The 19974-nt window shown below is 36.6% G+C and overlaps 2 protein-coding genes across 3 annotated transcripts in view; one reads left to right on the top strand and one right to left on the bottom strand.

The window, feature by feature from the left end:
• Nucleotides 1–19974, top strand: part of grid2 (glutamate receptor, ionotropic, delta 2) — a 2355570-nt gene that overhangs the window by 869249 nt on the left and 1466347 nt on the right. The gene's annotated exons all lie outside the window — the stretch shown is intronic.
• Nucleotides 1–19974, bottom strand: part of LOC127527824 (uncharacterized) — a 957746-nt gene that overhangs the window by 691861 nt on the left and 245911 nt on the right. The window lies entirely within an intron of this gene.

Here is a 19974-nt window from a genome sequence, read left to right as displayed (position 1 = left end):
ATAACAAATTATTTAATAAAATTTTTATCATAATTTGTCACTCCATCGTTATGTCACTCCAATAAAATGTCACTCCTTTAATACAGTATTTATGTCACTCCTTTGTTATGTCACTCTTATGAAGTGTCACTCCTTCGATACAGACCCATTAACAGGCATGGTTTCTCCAACTTTCAAACCACATAGGACAAATAAGTAAGAAATTAGCCATGTATTAATTTTCTGATACCTCTTTTCCATTTCAAATATTGTACAAAATCTCATTCTTTTCTAGCATGATCAAGAGCAGGGTAAGAACCAACCCTAGATGAGAAGCAGTTAATTGCAGGGAATATTTCTTATATTATTATAATAATTGGAGTCCAAACAACCAATGTCAGCTTCTCCCTTAACAATCATATGCAAGCTTCTTTCCAGAACCTTGTTTTAATCATTCACTGCCCACTCAAATTTTAGTTGTATAATAATGAATTAAAATGGAGAATTACAATTTATAAGCTGAAAGACCAATCTTGATTTTTTTATTCCTTAGTGTTTTTGTTGGGAAGGAGGAGTTTGCCTGCAAAGGAAATTATATTAGACATGAGCATCTTTTGCATACTTGAGGAAACCATTCAGTCATTAGAGCTGTTGGCACAACAGTACAATTTCCATCCAGGTTATATTATGTGTAGCTGATGTTGTAATGCAATAAAGTATTTATTTTTTGTGTTTCTCTGTGCATTTTCTCCAATTGTACTGCTTTTTTGAAATACATCTGTCAAACAATGCTGCAGGACCAATTAAATAGCTGCTCTGAATTAGCCAGGTTCATTACAGGTGATGATGTGCGTGGGTGTGAGGGTGCCATACCATACAATCACATCTTGCCCAGGTTGATTCCAGCATTTCTGCGAGTAAACTCCCTGCAATGTTATATTGTCAATCTGGGAAATTAATGAATGACAATGAATGTATCAACACAGTAATTATTTTATGTTATATTCTTACATGATTACTCAGGATGCAATAGTAATTTTTTGTTATTGTTACTAGACATTAAGCCCGTTACAATAACGGGCGCTAGAATAGTAGTGCATAAACATTAGTAGGAACAGTCTATATTAAATGTCAAAGGACCGTCTATTTTCTGTTACAGTAATACTGGCTTGTATGTGGCTGTAATATGTGTCACTGTATTGTGTGCCTTTAATTTTCTCTCACAGTAATACGTCTCTCCAGCAAGTATTTTAATCTGTGTTGGCATGCAGCTGATTATTGTATGTATGGCATCTCGCCAGCAACGGATTTTATGTGCGCGAAAATAAATCTACTTTTAAAAGTCATCCTATTGTAATATCATGAAAATTTGTATATTTAGGAAAACACTTTACACTTTACCGGGCCAAGTTTGTTAATTGCAAATCTGACATCCTCAGAGTGAACACTTGCACAACAACAAACACTAATCCCACCTCTTTGGGGAAGCTGGTCTCCGCGTCTCAGTACCCGATTGGATTTTTCGTGCGTTATGTTTTAGGTCTTACCTCATTTACCAAGATCCGATTGGATCGGCCGTGCGATATTTTATAGGTCCCGCCCTCTCTGTCTTGTGTGATACGTCAGGCTACCTTTGAAGCGTCGCACCGTGCCCCGCGCATGCGTACTTCACCAGAAGACACACACACACGGACACATGGACGCACACAGGGATTTTATTAAAGAGGATAGGTTTAATCATTGCTTTAGTATTTAAGGTACAGTAATAGAAGCACAATGGCTCTCAGTAGATCTGTTGCAATATTGTCTATATAATATTTTAGGGCAATTTCAGTTTAGACTCTTAATGCATCACTACTGTATAATGCCTTTTTTGCAACAATAAGCTTAAATAACTTTATTATGTCCCTTTGATGTATGCTGGTATCGATCACTATGCTTAACCCTTGTAATCTCAGCATGAGTTGCAGAAAAGAAAGTTAGGTTTTTCAAGCTTCATTATTGTTTTAAAGGAAGCTCATTGATAGCAGAAAGAAGTAATGCTTAACAGGGAATCCTTAAGTAATGTAAATGGGGTGCTCTCCAAATGCAACCTTATATATCAGACAAGGTAGTCGTGCCCGTCAAGGACGAGCTGCAGGCGAGTTTTATCAGTGTTGCAGGGTAAAAGTCATTAAGTGCAAAATTATTTGTACCATGATAAAATTTAGTAATTACATGCCATAAAATGAACGACTTATCTTTATCAAAATAAAATTATGAATCATTAACACAATCAATGCATACTTAACGAATACGTAAACTATGTTTATTCAAGTATTTAGAGCACGACAAAGTTGATTGCTGGAAGCAGCTCTTGCAGAGGCTCTTCGACGTGCGTCAGTGTTTCTTCAAAGTTGAGCTTGAATTTCAGATGCATTTGCTCGACTTTGTCGAGTTCGAATGCGATCTTGTTGTCGCTGTTGCTCTCTTCTTTCGACAATTTCACCTTCAGTTGCATTTAAACGATTCTCTCGTTGTCGTAAACGTTCTTGTTCTCTTCTCTCAACAATTTCAACTTGAGTTGCGTTTGACCGACTTTCTTGTTGTCATTGCCGTTCATGTTCACGTCTTTCAGCAACTTCAATTTCAGTGGCAGTAGAACGTATTTGTTGCAATCGCAGACGCTCAATTTTGTGAACCAATTGTGTTTGTTCTTCCGTGCGGTTGCTTCTGTAAGCTGCAACTCGTTGGCGTTCATTTTGTCTCTGCTGCGAGATTTGAACACTCTTTGCTGCTTGTCGTACTGCACGTCGCTGTTTATTCCACAGTTTTTGTTCTTCAGTAAAAATTCTTTTTGGTTTCTTCGTTTTTGGCAATTCTTGAGGTGTAGTTTGAGCACTTGAAATATCCAAAATCTTATTTCTTTTTGCATTTTCGTCTTCTTCAGTCGAGTGACTTCCTTCAGCTTTTCTTTTAATCCGATTGGTCACTCGCTTCCCAGTGCTTCGTTTTTTATTTTGTTGTTGAGGCAAATGTGCAATATTCAAATTGTTTATGGTCTTTTCTTGGGTTTCTTCGTCATTAAAATGCAAGCTTGTTTCTTTTTTAGTTGGTTGGTCCAAATTTTCAAAATTCGTAGAATATCAGCCAATCAAAACACTGATGTAAACGTACCAACCAACCAACCAACAGACAGACATGCTGAAATATATATATAGATTTTCAGCTGTCAATTCAAAGTGACTCAGTTCTTTAATAATTAATGTTTAACATTAAGAAGGTGTAAGAGATATGAGTGACTATTTGCAGTTATTTATTAATTAGTAAAGTCTCCCAGGAACACCATAAAAAAGGGCTATCCCATGTGTTCCTTGGAGGGTCTTATCTAGACGTGTGTAAACTGAACAGCCAATTCTCCCTTTTTTATTGCAACAAATTTTGTGAGGAAGGAAGAGATTTGAGGAGACTATTCTGTTTATTAAGCTCTTTAGATTAGTTTATAGCTACATTCTTCCAATAACTTAACTTGATCCCTTTGAAAATCTATCAATATTTCTTCTTCAGCTATATGATTCAGTATTGTGTTACAGATTTTAATAAACCTTTGTGAAAAGAAATTTTTATTGGCTTCCTTGTTAAATGTCTCTTAATTTCAAATGATGTCCTTGAGTATACAATTCATATTTTAGCTAAAATAATTGTTCTAGATGAAGTTTATCAACAATGTTAGTCTTATTTAAGACCCAGATTAGGTCCCCACATTTTCTTCTTTCCTCAAGACTAAAAAGAGAGAATTAATTTAGCCTATAAGAATAGAACATGAGCTTTATGTAAACATCTGATTAACAGTTTGTTACTTTTTCTTAAGTATTTTTGCTTCAATCACATGTGGGGTCTAAGAGAAACATGGTCACATGTTACAACAATTGAATATGCTTGTTAAAAAGCTCTGGCATATGAAGTAATAATGATAATAATCCTTACAATTTGTAAAAAAAAAAAACTGTCATTACAAATTTTGCAATTTTCCTAAGATCATGAAGACAATTATTTAATGTTAAATAGCATTCAAGAAACACCCACCCGTCTTTTACACCCCTTTTAGCAGAAGATTAAAATAAACATAAGAATAAAATCATACTTTTAGTATATATTTGTTGTCCTTTGAAGAATATAGCATTACATACAATCAAGTTGAACTTAGCAAAGCAGAATTCAACTCCCACCTGAGACAGCCAACAGCATGGGCAAAAATTTAAAAACAACAAAGAAGGGAGAATGTCCTTTTCCCAAATATAAATGCTTATTCTAAAATTTTATTCATTAGATTTTGCAAAATTTTAAAAATGTTTTGAACAGATCCTCTGAGTGAGAATTGAATTTTTTTCCAATTTCAAATAGTATACAACATCATTTACCCATAAACTTATAAAAGCTGGGTTGGGATTCTTCGAGTTGAGCAAAGTAGGCCTACATTCTAGTAGTGTGGTATGGGCAATTGCAATCAATTTGTCCTTCTTTACTTTAAGCCCTTCTGGGAGTATACCAAACAGAACTGTTAATGGGTTAGGAATGATTGTGACACCAAGGCTGTCTGATAGGCATTCAAAGATTTTGTCAAAAGTGGTTTCCACCTTTTTGGACCGCTAAAAAAATATCTGGGTGTGTATTTCAGGTGTTTTTTTCTGGTTTATGAATATCAGTTATTCTCCTTTTGGTAATGAAGTGAGCTTAGCATTTTGGTTTTGGCCACAGACTTATGCAACAGATTTATAGAACTCCTGCTTTTCATCTTTGACCAGTTTAAGGCATACATTTCCCTTTGCTGTATGTCTAAACATTGATAGATAGGTCTACCAAACAAGAGTTTAGTGTGTCTGCCACAATATGGATCAGACTTTACAATGATTAGGGGACATCGTCTTCATGAGTGGTTCCCTAGTTGCGTCACCTCCACTACATTCATTAAAAGCACAAACACCAGTTAATAACCTAAAATACAAATATTACAAAAAAATTTAAAAAGTGTCATCTTCGCAGCTTTCCTCATTTAGAATATCAATCAGTAGACCAAAAGCACTAAAACAGTCTCTTATCCTGTAGCACCCAGCTAATATATGATGTAGATGATTCTAAGATCCCACATCTAAAGTGAGGCTTTACATCACATTCTTTCTACTTGATCTTTGTGTGATTCCATAAGCCACTTGAAAACTGTCTGTCTTACACTCATTTACTCTTTTCACATACCTGCCAAATATTATTAAATTAAGCACAGGAAGAAACACTGAAGCAGATTTAGAGATCTGGCTTTATCTTTGCACTCCTCTTTTACTAGATGGAAAGTGGGAAAAAAATGTAATTCTTTTTTAGCCCCAGATTTAGTAGAAGTTACTAGGTACTGCACTTATCTTTTAGTTAGATATCTTCAATTTCTCTTTCTTGTTTTTCTCTTCACATATGATTGGGAATGTTGTGTCAGATGGGTAATCAGACTCCTGAATAAAGATGGAAAATAGCTCTGATTATTGAACTGCTACTTGAAGTGAAACTAAATACATAATCTCTTTGGAGGTTTTATTGTCATTTTCACTCTAGAGAGACACCAGTAAATAACACTACTACTTTTGTTGTTTCTCCAAAAACAGTCTTAACTCAATAATTGAATTTGTGAAAACATCAAGGTTATCCATTGATTTATTGACCCTGCTTAATACATTTCAAAGTGATGGGGAGCAGGAGCCTTTCCCTGCCACATTATGTCTTACTTTTTAGCTTAGCAGTCTTGCCAATCATTTAGACATATTGTTTGTATAACAATTTTTATGAGATGCCTTTGTTTGCTCAATAAATAACAATAATAATTACTAGGGGAATGGTTTCCCTCTGGTGTCAGGAGCTCAAACTGAATTCGGCTTTTTTCTCTCTCTAAGACAATTTTTCAGTTTTAATTATTTGCTTGTGTCAAATCCTTCTAGTAGGTATGTTTGGCTTTAGGAGATTGGACTACCATTAAAGTTAATATTCTTCTGGTATCCGTTTTTGCCATTTCATCATTTTCTTTGTTTTCATTTTGTTTGTAACATTGCCCTTAAACACTCAATGCATCAAATCTATGGGCACAGCAGAGCTGTGTCTGTTGATGTAGATCCCTCTGGCATATCAGGAGCTCAAATTGATGACAAGCCTCATACAGTCTGTCATGTCTGTGTGGTTGATTCTGAATTAGGACAAGACTCTCAGGCTCACTGCCAGCATGTTTAGTGACTTCAAAGTTCAAGTCATAAATTAAAGTAGTAGCATATGTCTATGCTTTTTGTGCTAATATGAGTTGTTTGTTATTTCCCTTTAGAATTCTCACCTCAGCACTGGTTGTGGAATGACTCTATAAACTAGTCAGTAGCATTCATTTTGTTCTGTACCATGGAAGCTTGCTTAAACATTTGATTATTCACTAATGTGCCATTGACATTGAAAAGAGTAGCCAAATGAAAAATAGCCAAACAAAAACATTAACTCAATTCATATATTAAATTGATTGAAGCTGTATGGTATTTGTAAAATATTGGTAAAAAGTTACACAGGACATAAATACATGTTGTTTATATTTGTTGGTTTTCCATGTCTGCAATATTTTCTGGTTCTTTTCCCATATCCCCAAAGACATGTGTTTCATTACCTTGTGATTCCAATTGGTCCCTATGTAAATGTAGGTGTGTGGGTGGGCTCTTCAGTGGACTGGTGGCCAGTCCTGGGATGGTTCCACTCTTGTGCTAAATGAAGTCATGATACCCTGTGGCTCCTGAGTTAGATTAAACATTTTTATGAACATTATATTATGGAAGATGTTATGTGATGTAGTTTTTATATATAATGCCGAAATGTTTCGAAATCAACCCCTGGTGAATTATTTCATTTGCTTAGATGCTCAGTTTCACATCAATATTATTATCAATGAGCATTAAATCAGAACTTTTTTATAATAGCAGTGAATGGTGCTCTTACTTCCATTCAATATTTATCTTGAGAAAAGGGTTTTTTGAAGTACATATAATAAACATTATAATATCAGAACAAGCACATTAAAACTATTACGTTTCATTCTGTAATTCTTCAGAATATATACTAAGTCATAAAGTGTTTATGAAGAGGATTGAATTTGGTGGTGTATATGTTTATAATGTATTTAGCTACCGTTTTACTATCATTTACAGTTATGTATTTTATGGCTTTATCTTGCAATGTGCCCTTGAGTTTCTTGAAAGGCACAAATTAATAAAATGAACTACTTTTTTTTATTCTACTACTGAAATATACTTTGAACTTTCTCTTAAATATAAGCCTTGAAAATGCATATCATGTGCACAATCTACGCAATAAAAAAATAATTAGTAAAAGTTGCAAACATTTTACAAGTTAAATTCTAGTACTGGAAAAAGGTTGCCTGTGATCCTTTGAATCCCTCTTTTTTATGGTAGCAGCTCAAGTGCTCTACACAAGTACCCTTTGTGGTGGGACACAGGAAGGTGTGGAGCCAGATGTGGGTGGGACCAAATGTTTGACCATTGTTATATAAAGAAGATAGGACGGGCCGCTTTGCCGTACGGGCTTCAGCTGATGTTGGGGCAATGTCCCAAATGGATAGGGACCCTACCCAGCCGGGACGCCTTGATGGTCCCCTTGATGGACAATACCTCCCCAGGGCCACGAGGGGGCAGCCGCCTGGGTCTGCTTATGGGCCACTGGACCGGAGCTGGAACACTCATCCCTACTGGAGGATGTGGCCACCGCCAAGGGGCACCCAGACAGCTGTGAGGTCCTGGATGGCAGCACTTCCGCCACACCAGGAAGTGCTGCCGGAAGAATTCCCAGGGGCACCCGGAGTGCTTCCAGGGGCTCTCTTGACACTTCCGCCACACCAGGAAGTGTCGTCAGGGGGAGCACCTGGAGCTCATCCGGGTCGGTATATAAGGGACCGCCTCCCTCCAGAAGCTGAGCCAGAGTTGGGAAGAAGGAGACGAAGCTTGTGAGGAGGGGAGCGGAGGTCAGAAAGAGAAAGGAAAGAAAGGGGAAAAAGAGTGTTGGAGGAAGGCATTGTGGTGCTTTGAAGAAATAAAGAAGTGTGTTTTGGACATTCTGGTGTCTGTCTGTCTGTGTCCAGGGGTATGCTTTCCACAATAGATAGATAGATAGATAGATAGATAGATAGATAGATAGATAGATAGATAGATAGATAGATAGATAGATAGATAGATAGATAGATAGATAGATAGATAGATAGATAGATAGATAGATAGATAGATAGATAGATAGATAGATAGATAGATAGATAGATAGATACTTTATTAATCCCAAGGGGAAATTCACATACTCCAGTAGCAGCAACATATTGATAAATATTGGTTAGCTCCTTCTCCTGTGCCCCCTTTCTCCCTGTCACCTCCTTGACAGCCTGGTACCATACTCACATACACACACACATACTTTTGCATAGTACACATTTAACAATGTATTATGTTATGTAATATTAGCATGAAAATATTCAAATGGCAAAAAACAGGAAAATGCACATTATCTTGTAAATGTGGTTATGTGAACACGCCTTAAATAACCATACATGTGATATGCTAATCAACCTTATACATGTGGAATTACAATGCTGTAGAACTTCATTGGCTGGTAGAGAAGCCTCCCTCCTAAAGCATCAAGATCCCACCACCTGCATTGAAGAGTATCTAACCTGCACTCCAAAATTGACCATGCAAGATCATGCCTGGCATTATATATTATTCTCTACATTCTGGGGGGTTAAGGAAAGGACTAAGGTGCCACCATCTTAACAGATAGCTGCTATTTCCTGGCACATGTAATTACATTATTGCTGTTACAATGAAAAGTATAGGTAATATGAAAAACTGATGGTTTAGCCAGTTACCTTACTAATAATCCAGTAACCAAATACAGTACCATCACATCTGCAAAAGCTAGTTTTCCTCAAAATAAATGAATCACAGGTTGACCCAGGAAATCGAATCATGATGTTTCTCACTCTCATCTTGGCACCACAGATGGCTTGTGAATTAGTGCAATGTGACTGCTCAAGTTTGTAGTGGGACTACATAGTAATAGTGTTTTCAATGTTAGTACTGTGTGTTTTGTTTCCATCGTCATTCTTGTTGTTTGTGTGCGTCAGTGAATGTCGGACGGATGATGGAAAGAGACCACATCCCCAAGATGGAAAGCACCTGTTTTTAATCAATCAATTACATCCGTCACAGGACTATATAAACAATCAGGAGGGAACAGAGAAAAAAAGGAGAGGAGAGAGACGGAGATCACATTTCACCACGACACATCAACTTACCTGCTGTTTAACACATCGCGCCTTTGCAACCAGTTTGTTTTTCATTTCGCCGGACTGGCTTCAATTCCCTCATCACCAGAGACCCCAGGGTCGGACTACATCATCCACCACAAGCCGAGGATTCACGGTGAGGTTGCTCCATTTATTCTGGGAAATACAAACGCATCTCTTATCTGTTGACCAGTCATTCGCATTCAGGACAGTTGTACACTCGGACTCAAGTTCACGATCATTCATTCCGTATTTCATTCATTGTTGTTATTCGTTGTTGTTTGTTATATGTTACAGGGGCAAGGGAGGGTTTGTTGTGTATATATATGGTGGTGTCACATTGTTGCTTTGGTGGAGGGATATAGATATATATATATTTTTTTCCTACGTGTGAAATGTGCAGTAGTGTTTTGTTTTCCATTTAATATAATTAACCACCTATTTTTACATATCATCTGTTTTTGCGTGATTGCTTAAACCGTCGATTGTGGGGAAAATTTAATTTGTTATAGGTACGGCTTGATATTTAGATTCATCTCAGTAATTCATCCAGGCCACAGGTCTAGGAAGTGTAGCTGCCAGCCGGATAAGGGGTCGGCCATTACAAGTTTAACAAAAGCAGCTTCATTCTCGATTTTTGCCATTATTGTAATTTGAGTGCAGTAAAATGCTTGGATTACATTAGGAGAACCAGCCACATGCGCGCAAATTTCCTTTTTAAGTTGTCAAAAACATGCTATGTATTATGTATGTACAATGTGGTACAGGGGTCTGTATCAGTGTGGGTGTTTTTATTAAAAACTGTGCTTATGCTCTTGCATAGGTGCTCATGGTAGCATGGCTGGGAGACCCTGGGGTGTTTTTAAGGAGATTGGCTGGATATGCATGCAGGTGCAGATGTGTACAGCTCAGCTGGTTTCCTCATTAGTGTGTAATTAATGCACCTATGTCCACTATAGTACAGGAGGCACCCGAGCAGAATAGATGGAAGATAAGGATCAAATAGGAAGAAAAGGGAGAAAGAATTTAAAAGAAAATTGTAGAGCCCAGAGGTTGAAAAGGAAAAAGGAAAGAAAGAAAAGAAGAAAGGCAGGATCATGGCTGAGCCAGTGTGGCAATATGGAGCCAAGCAGTGACCCTGGGTGAAGGAAGTAGACAGCACTAATGGGGTAGAGTTGGTCACACCTGGTCCTTGGGCTGTCAGCAGGAACAGGCAACTCCTTCTGAATGACAAAGGATGGCAGCAGGAGAAGGGAACAGGGCTTGCAGGTTTCCCTGCTGAATGCCTAGAGATGGTGGCAGGAACTTGAACCAGATTGAAGGATGACTGAATGTGCAATCGGACATCTCTCCTTGCAGAAGAGACCTGTAAGAGTGAGCAGAGAAGAGACGAGATGTCAGTTTTAGTCAGTTGCACCATGGCTCGTGATGGTTCTTATAAATATATTCTGACTATAGTTTTAAGCTCAGATTTTAACCATTTTATTGAATTAGGTGTTTATGGAATGTTTAAGTTCTATAAAGAGACTCTTCTGATTATGATTATTTATTTATTTATGGAAGAAATTGCACTGCTTTGATTTAGGAACACTTTGTTGTGAAAGTAAAAGCACTAAGCACTCTGCACCATCTCTTACTGTGTTTGTGTCCTCATTGCCCAGTTCATCCTCTGTTTATAACTATCATGTCCAAGAGGAATATGCCAGCTAGAGGCAACCCAGGCATCACATAGACCCATACCATACAAAAATTTAAGGTAGCAGTTCACCAGTCAGTTAATGGCTTCCACCACAGTGGACATGATTGAGTAGAGCTTAACTAAAATATTCCATCCTGAGAAGTGACAACAGGTAGCCTGTATAAACTGATGAAAAATTTAAAAAGTATTTACAATACAATACAATACAATACAATTTATTTTTGTATAGCCCAAAATCACACAAGAAGTGCCACAATGGGCTTTAACAGGCCCAGTCTCTTGACAGCCCCCTGGCTTTGACTCTCTAAGAAGATAAGGAAAAACTCCCAAAAAAAAAACCCTAGTAGGGAAAAAAATGGAAGAAACTTTAGGTAAGGCCGTTCAAAGAGAGACCCCTTTCCAGGTAGGTTGGGAGTGCAGTGGGTGTCAAAAAGAAGAGGGTCAATACAATACAATACACAGAACAAAACACAAGTAATCCTCAATACAGTATAACAGTAAAATAAAAATATTACAAGTACAGAGCAGAATTTAACAGTAGATGATATCACATGATAAGATTTGAAGACCTTGGCCATCAAGCTGCCTTCCCCCAGTTGGCCATTCCACAGCTGGGATAGTGCTGGGCCAGCCAATCCAATGAAAGGACCCTTCTACCCAACGATTCTTGTGATCCTCCATCAGAGATGACTTTACCTTAGGCAGGCAAAACCACTTTGCAGGTGGGCAGTGGCACCAAGTGCCACATTTGAGTACTGAGAAGAGAAACAGAATAGGTGAGGGTTAGTAACAAATTATAATCTTATTACTTATTTTTTAGTTCTAATGACCAATAACAGAGATGCAATCTGTACAGTTAATCAGCAGCTCTAGTCAGGATATGCTAAACTGAAGTAGTGAGTCTTCAGGCAGGATCTGAAAGCTGAGACTGAAGGGGCATCTCTTATAGTAGCAGGCAGACCATTCCACAGTTTAGGGGCCCAGTAACTAAAAGCTCGACCTCCCACTGTTGATTTATTAATCCTTGGAATCATAAGCAGACCGGCATCTTGAGGTCTTAATGTGCACTCTGGTTTGTAAGTCATGATAAGTTCAGACAAGTAATCAGGATCTTGGCCATTTAAGGTTTTATATGTTAAAAGGAGGATTTTGAAATCTTCCCTAAACTTAACTGGGAACCAGTGTAAGGATTTAAGAACTGGAGATTTAAGAAATGTTCGTATTTTCTTGTTCTTGTAATAATTCTTGAATTAACTGGAGGCTGTATAAAGAACAATTTGAACAGCCAGTGAACATAGCATTGCAGCAGTCAATCCTACTAGAAATACATGCATGAATTAATTTCTCTGAATCCTGTTTATTTAGAAAGCGCCTTAACTTCCCAACATTTTTAAGATGGAAGAAACATGATTTGGACAACTTTGTAATGTGCACTTTAAATTACATGCTAGATTCAAAAATAACTCCTAGATTGCAGGCTGATTCAGTAAAATTAATGGTGATTCCAACCAAGGTAAATGTTGACAAAATATTGTTGCAATCAACGTCATTCCCTCCATTAATTCAGTTCAAGTATGCAACATTAACCCTCTTAAAAGGAAACAAAAATAATCTGTACATCATAATTATGAGGTGTGTCACATCAATGCCTGATAACTGATAACAACTTGGTAATATCTGGTTTGGCTGCATTTCCCTACTTGATCAGGTTATCTGAAATTTTGCATACAGATGGGTTACAGTAGCCATAAATATATGCATGTTCTGTCAAGTTTTCTTTTGTAAATTCCAATGTTTGCGCTTTTTTTGTGCATATGCTGATTTTAAACATCTGACCTAAGGTCTCAGTTCCTCTGTGTACCAGGACTGCATAGTTTCTCCCATGTTTGTGTGAGTTTTCTCAGGGTACTAAAGTCCTGTCTTTCAAAGAAATTCACTTCAGTTTATTTAGTGGTTGCAGCGTGCCTGATTCTTCCAGAAATGTTCTGATTTTCTATGTAAAGGGAAAAACATTTAAAAACATAGTTAAATTGGTGTATTTGTTATTGTGCTTAGAGCTCTGACATCATCTAAGGGAAGTGTACTATGTAAAAAATAAGTAGACTGATGCTGTAATGCAGTCTCAGTGTCTTTATAATATAATGTGAACCAATTGCTTTCTGTCTATTCAATTTGGTTAAACATTCAGAATTATTCAAGTGACATAATTAATAGTGGATTTTATCGGTAGACAAACATTTTCAAATCCTGCTTTGTGTACAAGAGACTCTGTTACCCAGGTAAATAACTAATACAAATGAGCACCTATATTGTGTGGCAACTTCTAAACATCAAAATATGGCCATGGGCTTGGATCCATTCAGGTCAATTTTCTCGTTTTGTTGTTACTTTAGCTGATCTCTCCAAACCCCCACACCCCCCTCATAAATAAAGTTCATGACTTGGGAACGTCACCAGATTGCAAGAGTAAATAATTGCTTGAATCTGTAGTGTGAGGTTTACTCAGACTTACTATGTCTTCGAAAATCTTGACTCATCCTTCACTTAAATTGAATATAAAAACAATAGATGATTATGAGCAACTGTTTTCTATTATGTTGTTTTATATGCTCTATCCTTGGATCAAAGCCCAATTAATTTTTTAATTTCCCAAAGTCCAGGAGATTTTTCTGAACATTTATTTTACAACTTCACCAGTGATGCTAATGTAAATGTATTATCATCAATTGATGTCATCAACATGAGCTTTGTTTCTTATCTTTTGCTTGGTGTAATCTTATTTTTCTTCCTACGTAATTTCAGATCTTTTTTGGGTCCAGTTCTGCCAAGGTAGATGCTTTTTTCTTCAGACCAAATGAGCTGTATTTCTAGGCTATGGAACATTGGACTTATTGATTTACCTTCAGAGACATAATTCAAGTGTGTTCCTAAATTTCAAGGGTTTAGCCTTACATCTTAACATTGAAAGACACAGATTTACAAGGAACAGATGTCTAGCCTTGTAGCATTTCCAAAAAATTATTGTAACATTGTTGTTTCTTGATTGGTTTAACCATTATAAAACAGGGTGCATTAAATGGCAAAGAAATGAGCAAGAACTATGCATTGGTACAGTTGAAAGTTTCATCCATTTTTAAACCTGATTACTACATTACTGGGTCATGGTGAGCAGTGGGCTATGCCAGTAGTGCTGTGTACAATGCGGGAATGGACCATGGATGAACAGGAAGGGCATAATTGATTAGACATATCAAGTTATGTTAAGAATGGTTTATTCTTCATGAAGAATTGATTACATTATTTTAATTGTGGTTGGCATTGCTGCTTTATGGGTTTAGCATTCTGTTTTTGAATCCCATACCTCGTTCTTGTCAGTGTGGGGTTTTCACGTTCAAATCAGCACAAAGAAAAAATGCAGATCACAAGCAGTCCAGAATAAACGGAATTAGCATGCCAGACTTTACACAGAAATAAGTGAGGATTGACTTAGACTTCCGAAAAAGAATGTGCCCTCCATTGTCATAACAAAAGATTTTACACTAGAAAACCTCACAAGTTCAAACAGTTCACTTGTAGAAAAACATAAGGCAAAAACAGGATTTTATGTGAAACTAGCTGTTGTACCTCGTTTCACCCAAGAGAGTAATAACACATACGTTAATGTGTAAATAAATAAAATAAATCAAAAGAAGATCTAACACTTATTACCCCCTCAGAGTGACATAATTTTTTAGTATTATTTAGCATTTAATGCTTCTGCCTTATTAAGCCCTTGCAAAATTTTATTATGAAATTAAGTGTAGCATTTATAAAAACTGAAATAATTTTGCAGCAAAGAACAATTTGTAGAACAATAAAAATGATTATCTCAATAGCTCAGAAATAATATTGAAATGTTACAGGGCATGTATAATGCACTCTAGAAAATAACTCTATCAATAAAAAAATAATAGAGGGTTCAGCATCATACACTTCCTCCTTCTTCCTGAGCAGTGCTGTTGACCTCTCTCACTCCAGCTGCCTCAGAAGACTTTTGTCAGTCTACCTCAAGCACTGATTTCATCACAAATCGACATTTGCTCATTTATTATTTGCCTTAGACAAAAAATTGAATATGACCTTTTTTGTTTGTCATAAAATGAGCATTTAGATGAGAGGGAATGAATGTTTGATACAATCAATTGTTAAAAGATCATTGAGCAAAAACATTTTATGTAAATAGGACCAAGAGAAATGCATAGTCAAAAAGCAAACTGAGACTGGAACTGAAAGTAAATCCTTTCTTTCGAACAAACTAGAAACAAAATCCATCCATCCATCCATTATCCAACCCGCTATATCCTAACTACAGGGTCACGGGGGTCTACTGGAGCCAATCCCAGCCAACACAGGGCGCAAAGCAGGAAACAAACCCAGGCAGGGTGCCAGCCTACCGCAGGGCACACACACACCCACACACCAAGCACACACTAGGGACAATTTAGGATTGCCAATGCACCTAACCTGCATGTCTTTGGACTGTGGGAGGAAATCAGAGCATCTGGAGGAAACCCACGCAGACACAGGGAGAACATGCAAACTCCATCCAGGGAGGAGCCGAGAAGTGAACTCAGGTCCCCTAACTGCAAGGCAGCAGCGCTATTGTAGTGCCGTCTGCTAACTGTGAGGCAGCAGCGCTATTGTAGTGCCGTCTCCTAACTGTGAGGCAGCAGCACTACCGCTGCACCACCGTGAAACAAAATCAATAATCAGAAATCAAAACAGAAAGCAGGAGATCACAAACGGAAGGCAAAAAGAAAAGGCTTAGAAAGATTTTTGAATGTGAGACTTATCTGCAAACTAACATACACAATTGCTGCTGAGATGACTTTTTAACCCCTCACCTAAATGACCCCTTCATGTCGTGACCTTTGAGGCCAGGCCCCTGGAAGCTAAGATATGTGTCACAATGAAGGGATCTACAAAGTGGCAGCCACAGTAGAAACAAAATGATGTTGCAGAAAAATTTAAATATCAAATTAAATATGCATTAAATATCAAATTTGACTTCAAAATTAGACTACCTGAGTTTTAAAACTTCAGAAAAGACACAATGAAAGTCAGAATCTGTTCAGTACAGAGCAAAAATATTAATAAAGGATGCCAATCAAAGCAGTCAAAGGTGTGCTCTGACAATGGTGTTGCAGCATTTGTGAAAACAGCTTCATCTTTTGACAGCTAAACAAGATTCTCACTGTTTTGTGCTTGACTCTGTTTTTCACTTGTTATTCACAGTTTTATTTAAGGCTTAAAAATGTCTTTGTGGTTTGAGTATATTATGGAAAAAATAAATTTCTCTAGAGAAGAACAGAAAAAATATAGCACTTCACAATTGCTGTTTATAAGTCCATTTTCTTTTTGACCAACAGAACATCTGTGACACCAATGCCAAACAGCCTTTCCTCCCATTTCCCTGAAACTGTTATTAGTAAATTGTATCATTCATTCATACATTCATTTACTGTACCTTGAAACAAAGTATGTGTTGGCTGGGATTGGCTCCAGCAGACCCCCGTGACCCTGTGTTCGGATTCAGCGGGTTGGAAAATGGATGGATGGATGGATGTTCTAATTTTGTGTTCAATGCTCTGTAAGAAACTAAAAACTCTTTGTCTTTTCTACAAATTACAATACTTTCTACATATGTTAAATATTTTGTTAGCTTGTTAATAAAGGTTCTGATTTTAAAAAAATATGCTAAACTTGATTTTACTTAGATAATAATTATTAGCATTCAACTTGTGTAGTTATCCTTAATATGTATGCAGTCTTTAATTATAACACCATACATATCTTCTACCATTCAGTAGCTAAAGAGTATCTTAATTTCTTCTGAATAACCAATTCAACTTCCAATCCTGATTTTTCCTTGTCTTCAATCATACTTAGTCAAAATAATGTGAGTTAATAATAATAATAATAATACATTTTATTAAAAGCGCCTTTCAAGGTACCCAAGGACATTGTACAACAATATACATAAGACCAAACAGTCCAATATACAAAGAAAATCAATGAGAACAACAAAAAGCAATATTAAATAGATAAGTTTTCTAAGTTTAGATTTAAAAATAGAAAGTGAGGTACATGTAGGGCATGCCATAACTGCAGCCCTGATACACTAAAAGCCCTATCAGTCATAGTGAGAAATCTGCACAGTGGAATGGTTAACAGCAAGGAGTCAGAAGAATGAAGTGAATGTGACGGGATATATGGACATAATAAAAAAGACAGGTAAGGTGGGGCTAGACCTTGAAGAGTCTTAAAAACTAAATGGAGAAGTTTATATTGAATGTGGAAAGGGACAGAATGTCAGTGTAACTTTATAAGTGTAGAAGTAATATGCTCCCAGTGTTTTAAATGGGTAACGACTCTTGCCTCTGAATTTTGTACATATTGTAACTTCTTTAGGCTCTAAGCAGGGATACCAAATAACACTGCGCTGCAATAGTCAAGTTGCGAGGTGGCAAAAGCATGAATAAGTGGGTCAGTTACAATAACAGACAGAAATGAATGCAGCCTTGAAATTTGCCTAAGGTGGAAAAAGGCAGCCTTGGTAATATTATTCATATGTGGATCAAAGGAGAGGTTAGGATCAAGAATAACACAAAGATGTTTAACCTGTGCTGACAAGGATGTAATAAAGCCAGAGATTTTTATTGAGAAATTGTCTATTTTCTTTAAAGTGCCTGGAGATTCATTGATTAAAGCATCAGTTTTATCACTCTTCAGTCTGAGAAAGTTTTCAGACAACCAGAGTTTGATGTCAGCCAAACAGGCAATCAAAGCAGGTCATTAGAACCTAGATGGTCTTTCAAATGGCCTACAACAGCATGTTTTAGGATTTTACGAAGAAAAGGAAGATTTGAAATAGGTCGACAGTTTATAAAATCCTCAGGGTCAAGTCCAAGTTTTTTGAGGATAGGTGCAACCACAGCTGTCTTTAGGCTGGAAGAGACCAAGCCAGTATAAGAGATGTATTGATAATGTTGGTTATAAAAGTAAGAAGAAAAGGCAAACCAGCCATAACCAAAGAAGAAGGCATGAGCTATAGAATGCAGGTAGATGGCCTGGTGGTTATGACAGGATCATCCAAGAATGGAATACTGGATAAACAGCTCCCAGATAAGATAAGAGATGGACTAAGCTTTGACTGAACAAATGGACCTTTTGAAATTCAGAATAAATCAAATCAATCTCATTATTAAAAAAGGACATAAATTTCTGACAAAGCTCAGAGGAGACAAAGGAAAGGTATCTGAAGGTTTAAGTAGCTTATTCACAGTAGAAAAAAACATACAAGTATTATGCTGACCACACAGAATGCTATTAGTATAATAAGTAGTCTTAACTCTCTGAAGTGCCTGCTTATAGAGGACAGCATGTTTCTTACAGGCAGTTGCATGGGCAACCAAGCTTGTTTTCCTACTAAGGCGTTCAAGCCTTCACCCACAAGCTTTCATGTGACAAAGCTCAGGAGAAAACCAAGGAGCAGAGCACGTAAATGTCACAGTATGAGTTTTAAGTGGAGCAAGATGATCCAAACTTGTTGAAAATATATTGTCATAATGATGAACTAAGGTAGCAGGCGATAAAGAAACACCAGCTGGAGGACTCTGCTTCAATGTACTTACAAGAGGAGCAGTGGCACTGATATTAAAGGTCCTAAAGGTGATATTATAAGGTGGTCATTGACCATGCAACTGACTCCAGATAAGCATGTCAAACAGAATAGATAGATAAGAAGATATAGATAAGTCAATGCCATGCAAATTAGCAAGAGTAATACCAAAGGTACAAACAAGGTCAACTGTGTGTCCTCTAGCATGAAAAGGAAAATTGTCATGCTGATTAAAATCAAAGCACTGAAGTACATTAGGAAAATCAGACACATTTAAGGAATTAACAGAGTCTACAAGTTAAGACATGCACAAACACACATACTCATACATCCATTAGCAGTCGCAAGAACAGGGGAGGTGCTGATCACCAAAAGAGAAGTGCTGATCACTGCAATAATTTTAATCACAGAAAAACAGTCTCATAATACACTCTGCTAAAAGACATGTTCAGAGAAATTAAGAATGCATAAACATTGATGAATTATTCAGAATAGATACTTTAGAATTTTATTTGAAAAGCTAATTAAAGTGGAATAATGCTCATTGAAAAAAAAATGTAAATGAGCTTCTTCAACTTAAGATAATAATCTATATTGTAAATATGGAATGACAACTTTGCAGTTTTCCCCTGAATCATAAATGTGCTAATTCAATAAATATTCTGCTTCTTATTTAATAAAATAATAAAATACCATTTTCAATTAATCTTAAAAGAAAATATTTTTCAAGAGAAAAATAGGGTTTGAAATTATGTCTCCTTGGACATGACCTTTGAAAAGAGCTATTATCATTACAATGATTTCTTTAATCATTGCATTTTTGTAGAGGCTTATAGTAAAAAATAAGAATATACACTAATGTAAACACAAAAACTTAATTTTTTTTATCTTTTAAATTGCCATAACAATGATTACAATTTAACAAAACTGTAAAGGAAATATAGACAACTAGAATACAGTAATTGTGTCTTAGTTTTTTATATATTTTAGGGTGAATGGCATAGTAATGCAGTGGGTAGTCCTGGCGTTTTATAGATTAACTGTATTGGATTTGTCATTTATATATCACAGTATATATATGCTGTGATAACTAAGGTACATCACAACAAAGTTCCAGGCCGATAAGAAATAAATTACAGTCATATGAAAAAGTTTGGGAACCCCTCTTAATTCTTTGGATTTTTGTTTATCATTGGCTGAGCTTTCAAAGTAGCAACTTCCTTTTAATATATGACATGCCTTATGAAAACAGTAGTATTTCAGCAGTGACATTAAGTTTATTGGATTAACAGAAAATAT

This window comes from Erpetoichthys calabaricus, chromosome 5, assembly GCF_900747795.2.
Source record: "Erpetoichthys calabaricus chromosome 5, fErpCal1.3, whole genome shotgun sequence".
Lineage (NCBI taxonomy): Eukaryota > Metazoa > Chordata > Cladistia > Polypteriformes > Polypteridae > Erpetoichthys > Erpetoichthys calabaricus.
This window is presented reverse-complemented; position numbering and strand designations above follow the sequence as displayed.